Below are 13,635 nucleotides of genomic sequence, written 5' to 3'. Positions count from 1 at the left end.
GTGGAGATAAAAAATAATAATATGCTCAGGCCCTTAGGGCAGGCGGGCTTTACCTTAACTGTGCCTAAAGCTAGTGGCAGTCAAGAAGAACTTAATCTGTGTGGGCCCTAAACATAGGGAAAGAAATAAAGCTGTAAATGGCATAACATGGAGCCTAGGTGGTCTGTGCACTTGCCTGGGGATCCCATGGCAAACATGTGCAGCCCCTAGGGCTAACTCACTCGCTTTACAAATAGGTTGGCAGGAACCTCAAGCTACTAGATGGCGTCTGAATAAGACGCGCTTTTGGCAACTAATTGCCGTTCACCTCGAGAATTATTTTCACAAGGTATTTGAACCAATGACCATAATGATGTGATGAATAACCATGAATATTATACTGCCTTTAAAAAGCCCCAGGTGGAATTACTGTAGGGGGCGAAACACGTTTCGGCTGTTACAATCTGTCGTACATTCATTGAACTCATTGGATAAATTGTGCAACAATTATCGTTTTACTTTGGCTCAATTCTTATCTACTGCTCTAGAATGGATTCATGAAGTTCTAAATAAAGACTGTGCACACTAAACTTATCAACGTGGGTTCTCATTCTTTTAAATGTTATGATTACAGAGCTACTTATGTTGGTGGCACAACCAGTGCTGCAGACCCACTGGAAACATTTGATTTACAGACCCTGGCACCTCGAATGCACTTTACTAGGGACATACTAGTAAATCAAATATGCCAATCATGGATAAACCAATTACATACAATTTTACACAGAGAGCATATGCACTTTAGCACTGGTTAGCAGTGGTAAAGTGCTCAGGGTTCAAAAGCCAACAGCAACAGGTCAGAAAAAAATAGGAGGCAGGAGGCAAAAAGATTGGGGATGACCCTGCATAAGCAAAAAAGTCCAACACAGATCATTCAACATGAATTCTATTTAATGTGCATTTACATTGGAACTGCCAGTTTGATGAATTTTGGAAACATGGCTTGTTTATCAGATCATTTCCATGAATAATAATGCATGATAGAGGATTTTAAGAGTTTGATGATTTCTTTTTATTTCAAGGAATTAGATGGACAGCAAGGTATTGAAACAATGATGCCTCAGAGCAAAAAGGTCTGTCAATTTTGACTATTTGCACATGTGAAGTAAAATATATTCTTTTTGGTCCTTATAAGCTTTCCACTGTTTGTGCATCGGTGTTTCAGTTATAAGAGAGTAATAGTATTCTGAATTCTTTAACACTTGAAGAGGATATGGATTTTTTGTGTGTAGACATGAAGTTAAAAATAGTAAATCTCCTCTTAGCAACATGTTGGAAATTGCCCTTTCTGCAGGGTTATCTCGAAACATTGTCCCTTTCTCCTCCTATTTTTCTGACCCTCTTTTTGTTGACTTTAGGTCTGAGGGCACTTTGCAACTGCTAATCAGCGCTAACGTGCATGTGCTCTCTCACCTCAAACTTGGTATAATTGGCTTACACCTTTTCGACATATTTAATTTATCTGTAAATCCTATGTAAAGTGGTATACCATATACCCAGGGCCTGTAAAGGTAATGCTACTTGTGGGCCTGCAGCGCTGATTTTACCACCCACAGAAGTAGCCTTTCAAATTTATCTTAGGCCTGCCACATTGACTTGGCAACTCAAACTACTGCCAAGGCCTAAACTCCCTTTTTACTACACCTAAGTCACCCCTGTGGGCAGGGTGCTGTGTATGTAAAACGTAGGGCATGTTCTTATATGTTTTACATATCCTAGTAGTGACAAACAGCCTATTTCATTTTTCACTACTGCAAGGACTGCTACTCTCATACGTTAGAATTAGAAATTCCCATATATAATTTTAAGTGTCAATTTTTGATCTTGAAGGAATAGTGTGGGCATGTTTGGTATGTTTAGAAAGTTATTGAGAAATCCTGCTTACTATTGTAGTTGGTTTGTACATTGCTATTTCAGAAATGCCACTTTTAGAAAGTGGGCATTTATCTGTGCTTAAAACTCTATTGTTTTGCAGCCTGTCTCCATTCCATACCTAGGACAAAGTGACAGCTACAATTGGTGCATACTTTCCAGATATCCACAACACAGAAGGGGCTACGTATGGGATGATTTACCCGCTACTGAAGTCTGGAGCCAGCTGGGTTGAAAGGGGTTATGTTACATTTGAAGGGTCCCTTTGAAGTTACTCCCTGAACAAAAACATTTTGGAGTATAAGTACAAGAGTCTGACCCCATGATTTTAGAACACTTTGGAACTGGGGCTGAATCTCTGTCAGAAGGACTGAAGTGCTGCTCAAAGGTCTCATCTGGACTGCTCTTCTGTTGTTGCCCTGCTACCTGTACTAGTTGAGTGGGGCATAAAGGACTCACTGGATTGCTTTTCTGCTTGTTGCCCTACTGTTGGCTGCTCTCTGACTTTGGCTTCACAAGGCAATGTGGTATTTTCAGGAGGAACCACCAGTTAAGTTACTGCTTCATGTTGTGCTGGCACCGCTGTTGCATCCCTGGTGCACCCCTCTAAGTGTTCTCCCAGGGACTGCTGGTGGCTCCCCTTTCCTTGCACATAAGGACACTCCACCTGACAAAGAAGTGCTTTCATCTTTATTGCTGAATCACATAGTGGACGCTTCAGACCATCACTTCATCTTTGGAGACAAGCAAATCGTGAGTGCCATCTTGTTGCACTTTAATCGCAAGTTTGCAGTGTGTGCCTGTCAGCTCCAAGGGGTGGGTGCTGATGCTTGTATTGCCCCCGAGTCCTGCACCCGTTGTGGTGAGGAGCGCTGAGTAGATTGCAGGCCCAGTTGCTGGCTACTGGATGCATCTCTTCCGCACCATCCTGGGTGGCCCTCACTAAGTGGCAGTAGGCGCCTTGGTGATGGAGCACACTGACTGCAGTTGACTAGGCTGAGGATCTTCTTACCTGCTTTGCAGCTAACTGCCTGCAGCTCTGTGCCCTAGCCCAGCCTGCCTGCAGCCAGGTGGGTGATCTTTGATGCAGATGGGGTCTGGAGAGGTCCTTCCACTAAACTTGCAGAGTGTGTGCCCCGGGAAGGGTGAATCTTGTTGCATCCCTTCCGTGCTTGTCTTCTTCCAGTGGGTGAGATCTTGATGGTGGCTCAACACCTCTAAGATTTGTGGGTGCAGGAACCCTGCATCAGAGGAATCACATTAATAAGCCTAAAAGCCACGTAAGTCACCAGCGCCCAGCACCTTAGGTGATACAAACCCTTCCCCCCTTTTTATTGCAGCAAGGAATGACCCCTACCATATACAACCCAATAGGGGCGAAGGATCTTGATGCCTATAATTATATAGGGGAATTGATGTGTTTGCAACGCTACATAACATTGTTTGTCCAGGTCTGATGATGACATGAGGTGAATTAGAGATGTAGATGGTACCTAGGCATCCACACATTGTGTGGCCAAACTGCAACAGATCACAAACTGAAGCCTCTCATGTTATTTTCTTGCATTTCGAGCTTACTGAGACTTACCATAGTGGTTGTATACCAGGCATAGTTTTCACACCTTGTGCATGCTAATGTGATGATTGATGCAACTATTTTTATTCATGACCTGATGCAACTTATGACTAACGTATTCCCTGACCTTATGGAACCTGCCAAGTGGATGCCTTGCATTATCCAGGGTAATGAGTACTATTTTCAGTAATGGTTTACGAGGCACAATAATTACAGTTTATTTGCATCATTGTTGCATTCCATGGCCTGATGCTATAATATATGCCATTTAACTCCGCTTTGTCAGGCTGATGAATATTATCACCTAAATGACACCTTGCACAGTGCTCATGATCTATGTAATTGATGGTCTAATGATATGTATTCAAATAATGCAGAAACCTATTTTTATATAATCCTCTGTGGAGTCTCTCTTGTGGTGTATTTATTGTGTCACAAGTATGAATATGTTATCCAAGCGCTTTACACATGACCTCTGAAGACAAACCTGACTGGTTTGTGCCAAGCTACCAGTGGGGGACTTCAGGTTATAGTTAGTGTGTAACTTACTTGCCCTGACAAAAGTGGTGGGTCCTGTCTGGCTTAGGGGCATACCCTAGCCAGCCAGAAACCTCACTTCTAACAATATATATTTACATCTTCAATACTTTAGTTATCAATGTTTTGACAATGAAATTATGGTATCACAATATTCAGTACTCCAAATTCTGACAAGTAACCGAATTACAATTCTCAACTCCACATTTACACTATTTGATGATATATATATCATCAAGATACACATATATAAAGTTGAGTATAGTGGACCAAATCCTACCTGCATATACTTACCTCAATAATATTTTGGTAGTTGATGTTCTGCCTACAATTTTTGTATGCTGTAATTTCATCCATGATAACTTGGTAGTGTACTGAACGGGGCATACATGGGGAATCTGGAGATTAAATATTGGATCAGTTACACAAAGGGCATTTGAACTCAGATTCTCATTGTAACCCCTATATATTTCTGTCGTAATTAACATTGAAAGGTTTTTATGAAGGTAATCGGGGGAGAATGAGGGCACCGTTACATGCCTAGATAGTTTAAAAAATAGTAACACATTGTTTGCTTGTCAGGCTGAACGAAAATTCATTAGACCTCAGGTTGTCAAGACCATATACAGTAATAGATTGCTGCAGGAAAGGCTTGTGGTTAAGATCTAGAAGTACCTCAATGAATTTTTCACCGTAGCGTTAAGGATGTAAATGATGAATTGATGTGCTAAAACAGATAAGCCAATGCAGGAGATAAAAGTGTCTCTAAAGACATGTAATAGAGCTCAAAACAGGCAAAACGAGGTTAAACGATTAAGACAATCATATGTTTGTTTAGACATGGAAGCTGTGTTTTTTAGCTTAAAACGTTCTCTTAGCTGTTGTAGAATTTGGGGTGCTATGGGGACGTGCATTACTTGCACCCATGTGATTAAAAGAAAAAATATTTAAATGAAAATATGTGGAGAGAGATTCAAACCAAAGTAAAAGTAATGGTATAGTCCTGAATATCTGTACTTATGGTTTGATTACATAATATCAATGTCAGAATTCTGTCTGGATAAATATTGTGTGTCCTAAATATCACTTTTTTGGATCTCACCCCATTAGTGTTGCTAATATACAATCTACACCCAATGGTACAAAATGTTTGTACATGGTATTTATGACATGATTGAGGTTAAGGAATTTAATTTGAACTGAGTTGATTTCTGTTCACCAGGCACTGCTGAAGCTAAAATGGCGAGGCACAGAAACCTAGACGGAGACGGAGATGGGAACTGATTTCCATTTATATGTGCCAGAGCGTTAGGGTGGCGGGGCTCTGGATATGATTGGTTGCCCTTTTAGTGATCAGTTTCAGAGGCAATGAGCCAAATGAATAATTTTGTGCACCAAACAGTGAATCTCTATGTTGATATAGGCACCCAAAACGAATATGCCAATTGATATTAAGCTAACAACGAGGATCAGATTCCGAAGAAAGTAAAAAGGGGCAGAGTACCAAAGAGATTAGTCCGTATTATGTTGAAAAAACGACTTCAAGTTGTAGTAAATGAGACTGTGAATCATTGGATACAGAGACTGAGTCGAATTCTATTGGCTCTAGGAGATGATGATGTTGAAAAACTGAAAAATATACCGTCAAATAAACTAGTCCAATATATCAGAGGTGAGAATGACAATGAGCTGCCCCCAGATTCGAAGATGTGTTAGTTGGTCAAGAGTCATGTTAGTAAGAGAGAGAACAATAGGTTTTCACTACACTATATGGAAATGTAAGGGCTTGTACCGGTATAGTCTGTCTGCCTTTTAATATTTGTTAGTATGCCAAAGGGAATGTTTGCAGTCTTCATGCACTTTACACCCTGACAGATTGAGGCAATTGTGCACATGCACATGGTACGTATTCTAACACTAGAATTCCTAACATTATTTAGATTTTGCTGACTGTTAGCCGTCACCATAAACCGTTACATGTGCTTTCTGTCAATCTCGTAGTGTCCACGTCTCACTTAGTTCTGACCTTTTATGCTTGCTCGTATACAACCTGTCATACAGAGAGGTCGATGATTTTCTGGGTGTCATTTCGATCCATGGCATATTTGAATACTATCATGCTGGGAAAGCAGTGATGGCTATTTTGAAACCTTATTTTTACTGTGCGGTGCTTCCTTTTTTACGTTTACAGAATTGCGGAACAAGCTATTAGTTTACGCTTACTTGTTTTGTCATCACAGACTTTACACCTGTGTGTTCTCGTTATCCAGAATGTCCAGACCCATTCCTCCGCGTCAGAGACTTCTGCTGCCAAACAGTGATGGCGCTCCAGAAATCCAACCTGGCCGGTGCTGTGCAGGCAGCCTGAGCTGGAGGCAACGACTGGTTAGTCAACCTTAGAGATGGGAGAGTGTAAATATATGGGCACGAGGGTAAGTTATACGTAGGGTATCATCCGTGAGTGATGACGCACTTCCACATTTCCTTGCACCTCCTCTCTACCTGTCTGTGGGGTCGCAGCAGATGAAGTTTGGCTTTTTCTGCTCACTTCCGGCACAAAAAGTGATGCCAAACAACAGAACTGCGAGCAACATCTTCTTGTCAAAACGCTGCTCCTGAGAACTGAGTACGCAGTCATGTTTGTATAGACTGCAGTGCTGGAGTGCATCAGCGGGTTTGAAACTGCAAGATTTCTTAATGAAAAAAGCTCACACCAACTCAGTGTGGGACCATTTGCTGGTATCCTGTGAGGCTCGGAAGAAGGCCCAGTTTCAGCTTGAAGCACAAGTTGGTAGGGCCAGAAGGGAACTTTGCTGACATGCCGGTGTGCATGTTAAAGCCTCTAAATTAAAATGTTTAACAATTCCTCCGGAAGAGACATCTATTTGTAATATTTTGTGGAGTGGGGCTCTTTGAGTCAGAGTGAACTCTTTCCAAGAAGGTACTTTCTGATAAAAGTGCCTCCGTTTCAATCTATGGAGATAGGGGAAGAATATAAGGTTGCACCTGGGATAAGGTGGTCTCCCTTTAGTCACTTAAGGGGAATGGTAATCCCAGCATTTCTTCCCGAGTATAAAGGTATTGGACGTAGGTCTTGTTGTCAGGTTTTGGTAATAGGCTCACCTAAAGTAAGGCATTCCAGTTGCCCTGGGTAGTCAGGGTTTCTCTAACAATAGAACTACTTGAAACTTTTTCAATCAAATACACGCTGTAACGTCATCTTCGTGTGAATTGCGTTATAATTTCTTGTGCAGATGGTTTCAGTATTCAGGAAGTTCTAACAAGTTAGGTCCAATTCCATGCTGGGTACTCTCAGTGATATGGAATGATTATATCTTGATTTAGAGAGCATGTATTCCGAAATCGTCATGCTCTCGTTCACAGCTGGAAACGGTTTCTTTTTCTCAATGAAGTACCTGAAGTACTATAACATTGATTTAATCACCGGTGTGATTTTTTTTACACTGAAATACGAGTTCATTTTGCACCTTAATATATTTGCACCCTTTGGCAATTTTGTAACACATCCCCAATGCTCAGCATCAAATTATTGCAGTGACATGCAGCAAGAAAGACCACGTTCAGACAAGTTCAATTTGAATGTATGCAATTTTAGAACTGTCAGGATTGATAGTTTTTTTCGCTGTAAATACCTACAAATCTCAAGCGTGCACCAAGCTCTCTGGGGTCTCGTTTTTCATTTTTCACCCAGAATGATGTAGTTCGAAGAAACCAAATGATCTCTCTTGGGGCATAAAGCACACAGCTGCGGGATCCAGAGCCTTCCCTTGAGCCCAGACACTTAAACAATTTGTCATCATAATGCTAAAGGAAAAGAAGTGCTCAGGGCAGCCCCAGAACCTGCCAGGTATAAATAAAAGATACGGCACACATATACAGAGCTCACTCCCAACGGAGTGATCCACATGAAAAAGGCAAGTCTGCATATCACACTGACAAGAAATGAAAAAACTAAATTCCGGTCAAATGTATAACATAAAAAGATTATTGAAACCAAAGGTCAGTGGTATAAATAACAGCAGATTGATTTAAAAAAGTGAAGAAGTTAAAGCGAGAAGCAGGAGAAAGTTACTGGACACACATCCATACATTGTTTATATAGCCACACCAGAGCAAAGCTGTGCAATTCGAGCTAATGCGTCAAGTTTTAGTGCTGGGTATTTCCTTCAAAACGTATATTTTTGAATGGAAAATTACATCAATTGAAAAAGCAGAATTCGAAAAAATAAATGTTTTTCTTGTAAGAGATAGCCAAATTAGTTAGCATCATTACAAAATGGCGCCTTCCTTCTCAATATTTCATTTCCTTGCATGTTTCTAAATCTTACAGTGACACACGAATAATGAAACAATGTAAGCTTAACAATGCAGGGATTTCACTGAAGTACTGCAGTGTATCGGTCCTCTCTGTACGCTCACAGCGGCTCAGCAAAGCTAATTAGCTTCACCAGCGGGACACACCACATACTTTAAAGAGGTGTGCATTGTTGTCGTGAGATCCATTTCTCTTGTTACTGCATCTATGATGCACAACTGCAGTAGGATTTAATGCCACTGCCCATATTGCGTCGTGCTTGCCTTGCTTTCGATATTCGAATCCTCGCTGCTGTAATCGCCCTCAGCTGCCAACTTTTCGTACCTTATTTTAACACTCACTTTTTCTTTTCATTCCCCCCGGCTCCAGTGGGATCGCTAAAGTACGATTTACAGTCGCTGCAAACTCAGGGCTGTGCCTTCCACTCGCTCTCTGCTGCTCTGGGATTTCAAACTTATTGCTTCTGTTTTATTTCCACACAAATGGTGCTATGTCCCTGTAGAGGTGTGTCCGTGCACAAAACCTAGTCTGGATTCCGGGGCAGTGTGGGCTGTTGTGGAGGGCTTACATTGAATAAGAAAACAGGCATAGCCTTTAGAAGCTGCGGTTCAAACCATACATATTAAACACAATTCTATTTACCTACCAGTCTGCAGATATTAACAGAACTACTAAAACGATTGCAAAAAAATAAAATAATTAAAAAACAAATCTGTTGTCTATCACAGACATTTCATGAAAAATATAGCATGCATCCAATTCATATTTTAGTATGATTCTCCAAAGAGTCTCTGTAATCTACGTGTACCTGGTATCAAGTGGCCTATCAAAGTAAGGACATGACGAACTAGTTCAGAATCCAGGTAACAGTGACACTCTGGATCAAGACTGCATTAAAATATAATCATGTGTAATGGTGCAATCAGCGTCCTTGACAGTGAAGATCTAGGTAATATTCAGTTAAAAATCGTCAGGTTGTATTTCACTAAGAGAATGTGGCACATCATGATTTATGAATTAAATTGGCATGTGTTATACCGTGCATAAGGTGGAAAGGGATCGCTGATGACGTTTGAGGAATGAGAGGGCTTTTCCAAACTTTGAACGTAATTTAACCTAAGTGTTTCAGTGGACGCTGTCAAGCCCTTTAGGCCTTGCTGTCTACCCGACAACGGTTTGCATGTCTTCCAAATGGGAATGGTCCTTGCATTAAATTGTCTGATTGGCTCCTGTAATATTGAAGTTCAGTTTGTGATCTTTTTCTTCAAAGCCCTTAGGTATGAAACTTATTCTAAAAAAAAATACAGGGTGCAGTAAATAACTATTTTTATTACTTAATGAATTCATTCCTTAATTAGTTTCCTCTTCTCCTCATTGACAGACCTGTCTAGGAGAGGAACTGGCCAAGCACAGCAAATCCTGAAATAGAAAGCACTCTGTCCAACAGTAACATTGCAAGGGGGCCCTGTCCCACTCGGGGACTCGGGTGGGTGCAGGCCTGTGACGCAGAGCAGTAACACAGAGAATTTAAAATTACCAATAAATGATCTGAGCATTCGCCTCACTTCCCTCTTCCTCATCGCAGCCCTCAAGTACTAGTATGTAAAATGTACAGAGTGGGTGGCCAGTAAAACAAAATGAGGATATCCAATGAGATATGACAGTGGTTTAATAAAAGACAAAGACAGTTCAGTAAATCAGGAATGATAAGCATCTGCATTGAACTCATACCCTAAAGGAAGCAGCTGACATATCGCAACAAGAATCCCTAGTAGCAGACTTGTAAACATCCACGCAGAATCGGGACCTCTTTACGTTGATCCCATGATGCAGCTATTCCTTTGATAGACAAACCCTGTGCACCAAAAAATTAGACAAGGGAATCCTGTCACTGATAATGAAGACAGGACGTTTATCTTACAATTGATCACACCGACAAATTGCAATATAATTTACTTGGAAAGCTTTATTATGAGCCAGGTAAAACATTACTGATAAACTCATATGCAGCAAATCGAAACCGTATTGATTAGGAACATCACGGGCTAGAATACAAAGTAGTATATCATAGGGTAAAACATTTGGCTTGGAATCCAGAGACACCTGCTGCAAAAAACTGGATCTTCGGAGAAAAAATATGTTTCTTTTCAAAGAAGAGGCTCTAATTCTACCACTAGTCTAGCAGAAGTAAAGATGTTCAGAAATGAAGTGTTCGCAGTTACAATCACCAAGAAGACAAAAGGAAGACCTCAGACTCATAAGAACAAAAATCAGTTCCCAAGAGGGCACCGGATGCTGCATCTTAGAAGGTGCAAGTTCAGCCTCCATCCATTCACCAAAGATAAACATGCTTAATGTTCTCTGAAGCATAGACTACAATCAATTTAACATAAAGGGAAGACGACCAGACCTAATCCTAACCCATCACATTGGAACTCAAGACATTGCAAGAGGTCACATGCAACAGTAGAAACAGTGCAATCCTTACAACAAGCAAACAACAACAATGTGCTTGTCCAACTTCAGCATCTGTATTCAAGAGAATAGGTAGAGGTGCATGAAGCTTGACACCTCTTCTAAAGTGCTGTTCCGCCAAACGCCATTAGAAAGAAGCCCTGAGACAAAACCATAATTTCTGGACACCAGATCCAAGCAACAGGAATATGCTGAACCAGAAGTTTCACCTGAACATGTCCCCGGCCAAAACAAGCACAAAGACAAACTTGGATATCCACTCAGATGCCAGTCATATGTGCATTGAAACCATCCCACACATTTATATTTTCCACAACTGAGAGTACAAATTCCGTGCCCTAGACAAAATAAAAAATACCCATCCCACAGGGATGTACAATATGACACAAAATAATTTCCTCAATGGGCAAGAAGTCAAATTGGGGTGCTTCACGTTCAGAATTCACTCTACGGCTCAAACCTTCAAAAAGAAAACAGTTGCGTGAATCCAAGCAGGGGGACACGTTGAGCATGCACAAAGCAGTCATAGGAGTAAGAATGAACCGGAATGGCCCTCATGCGGAGGAAGATCAACAGAAGAACCAGCAAGTTCATACAAACCCCAAGGTCAACTGTAGCCCAACACACAGGACTTTGACATTTAGCTGTTATAGTTAGAGTTATTTCTAGGGTTAGACCTGAAAGCCTTAGGGTGGTTATCGCCCAAAACTTTTTGTCTTCCTCTCTCCACTTTCCTGAAACTGTTTTTGCTGGTTTTAGGACTCTGCACACTTTACCACTGCTAATCAGTGCTAAAGTGAATATGCTCTCTCCCTTAAACATGGTAACATTGGTTCATACCCAATTGGCATATTTGATCTACTTGTATGTCCCTAGTAAAGTGCACTACATGTGCCCAGGGACTGTAGATTGAATGCTACCAGTGGGCCTGCAGCACTTGTTGTACTACCCACACAAGTAACCTCTTAACCATGTCCCAGAATTGCCATTGCAACGCCTGTGTTTGCATTTTCACTGCCACTTCGACTTGGGTTTTAAAATACTTGCCAAGCCTCAAACTCCCCTTTTTCTACATATAAGTTACCCCGAAGGTAGGCCCTAGGTAACCCATGGTGCTGTCTGAAGGTAAAAGACAGGACATATACCTATGTGTTTTACATGTCCTGGAAGTGGAAAACTCCTAAATTCGTTTTCCACTACTGTGAGGCCTGCTCCTTTCATAGGCTACCATTAGTGCTACCATCATATACTGTTTGAGTGGTAGATTCTGATCAGGAAGGGGCAATTAGGTCATGTGCAGTATGGCCAGAATGGTAATAGAAAATCCTGCATATTAGTGAGGTTGGATCTTATGTTACTATTTTAGAAATGCCACTTTTAGAAAGTGAGCCTTTCTATGCACTTAAAATCCATAAGTGCCTTGCAACCTGTCTCCAATCCACATCTGGGTTGGGCTGGTTGACAGCTCCATTGTGCATTTCACCTAGACAACCACACACACAGGATTCTCAGTCACACCTGCACTAATCTGCATACTGAATGGATCTTCGTGGGCTGGAAGGGTGGAGGGCCTGACACATTTCAAAGGCTAGTGGCCTGTCCTCACACAAAGGACTGCCAAACCCCCTACTGGGACCCTGGAAGACAGACCTGTATTGAAATGGGTCCTTGTGCACTTCAAAACCACTCTTTGAAGTCCCCCCCACTTCAACCCCATCAGCTCAGACACTTCTGGACCAGATCCTGCAACCTGTCAAGAGGAGCTGCCTGGCTGCCCAAAGGACTCACCTGGAGTGCTTTGCTGTGAAGGACTTCTTCCTTGCTGTTGCCCTGCTCCCTTGCTGGGCTCTGACTTTGCTGAGAAGTGCTCTCCAAGGGATTGAATTAAGCTTGCCTCCTGTTTCTCAAGTCTCTGGGCCGAAAATACTTCCTCTCTTCAAGGAAACATCTTGTGTGGCAAAAATCGATCCACAGCCTGCCAGAAATGACACACAGCCTGCCCAGCGATGAGAAAATATCGGCATTGCCAAACCAGAACGATGCAACCCGGCTTCCCGAGTGGAGATCAATGCAGTGCCTGCATTGCAACCGGAACTTCGATGCACAGCCATACCGGATCGACGCACAGCCAAGCTGGAACAATGCAGCCCAACTTCCTGAGTGAGGAATCGAAGCAGCAACTGCTGTGACACCGAAACTCTGATGCATCCCCCACCAGACCGATGCATCGCCTGTGACTTTGTCCCGCATGCCCAGGGTTTCCCCGCATCATCCCTGGGCGTCAAAGGACCCTGCATCACAGTGAGGATCGAAGACTGCAAATCTGGAAATTGACGCAAAGCCCTTGGAGCATGGGAAGAAATGCTGCATCGTCTGGTCCACGTCAGGAAATCCAACGCACACCTTCCTTTTTCCACACTTCACCTCTCCTGCGGTCCCCATGCATGTAATTTTGGCGCAAACCAGGTACTTTGGGCACACAAGAGACAGTTGCTGATTTTCAAAGACTTAAGACTATTAACATTTCAAAAGTGATATTCCCGCTTGTACTTTTCAAATCTTGATTGTTTTGATCTTAATTTAATCAGAATCTTTTATGCTTCTAAACATGTTTGGTGTATTTTTGTGACATGTTCACTGTGTTATTGCATGATTTATTGCACAAATACTTTACACATTGCCTGCTAAGTAAAGCCTGACTGCTCAGTGCCAAGATGCCAGAAATTGGGTACAGGATGATTTGGATTGTGTGTGACTTACCCTGACTAGGATTGTGCTCTCTACTTGAACAAGTGTGCAT

Source organism: Pleurodeles waltl, chromosome 12 (assembly GCF_031143425.1).
Source record: "Pleurodeles waltl isolate 20211129_DDA chromosome 12, aPleWal1.hap1.20221129, whole genome shotgun sequence".
NCBI lineage: Eukaryota > Metazoa > Chordata > Amphibia > Caudata > Salamandridae > Pleurodeles > Pleurodeles waltl.
Note: the sequence above shows the minus strand (reverse complement) of the source record.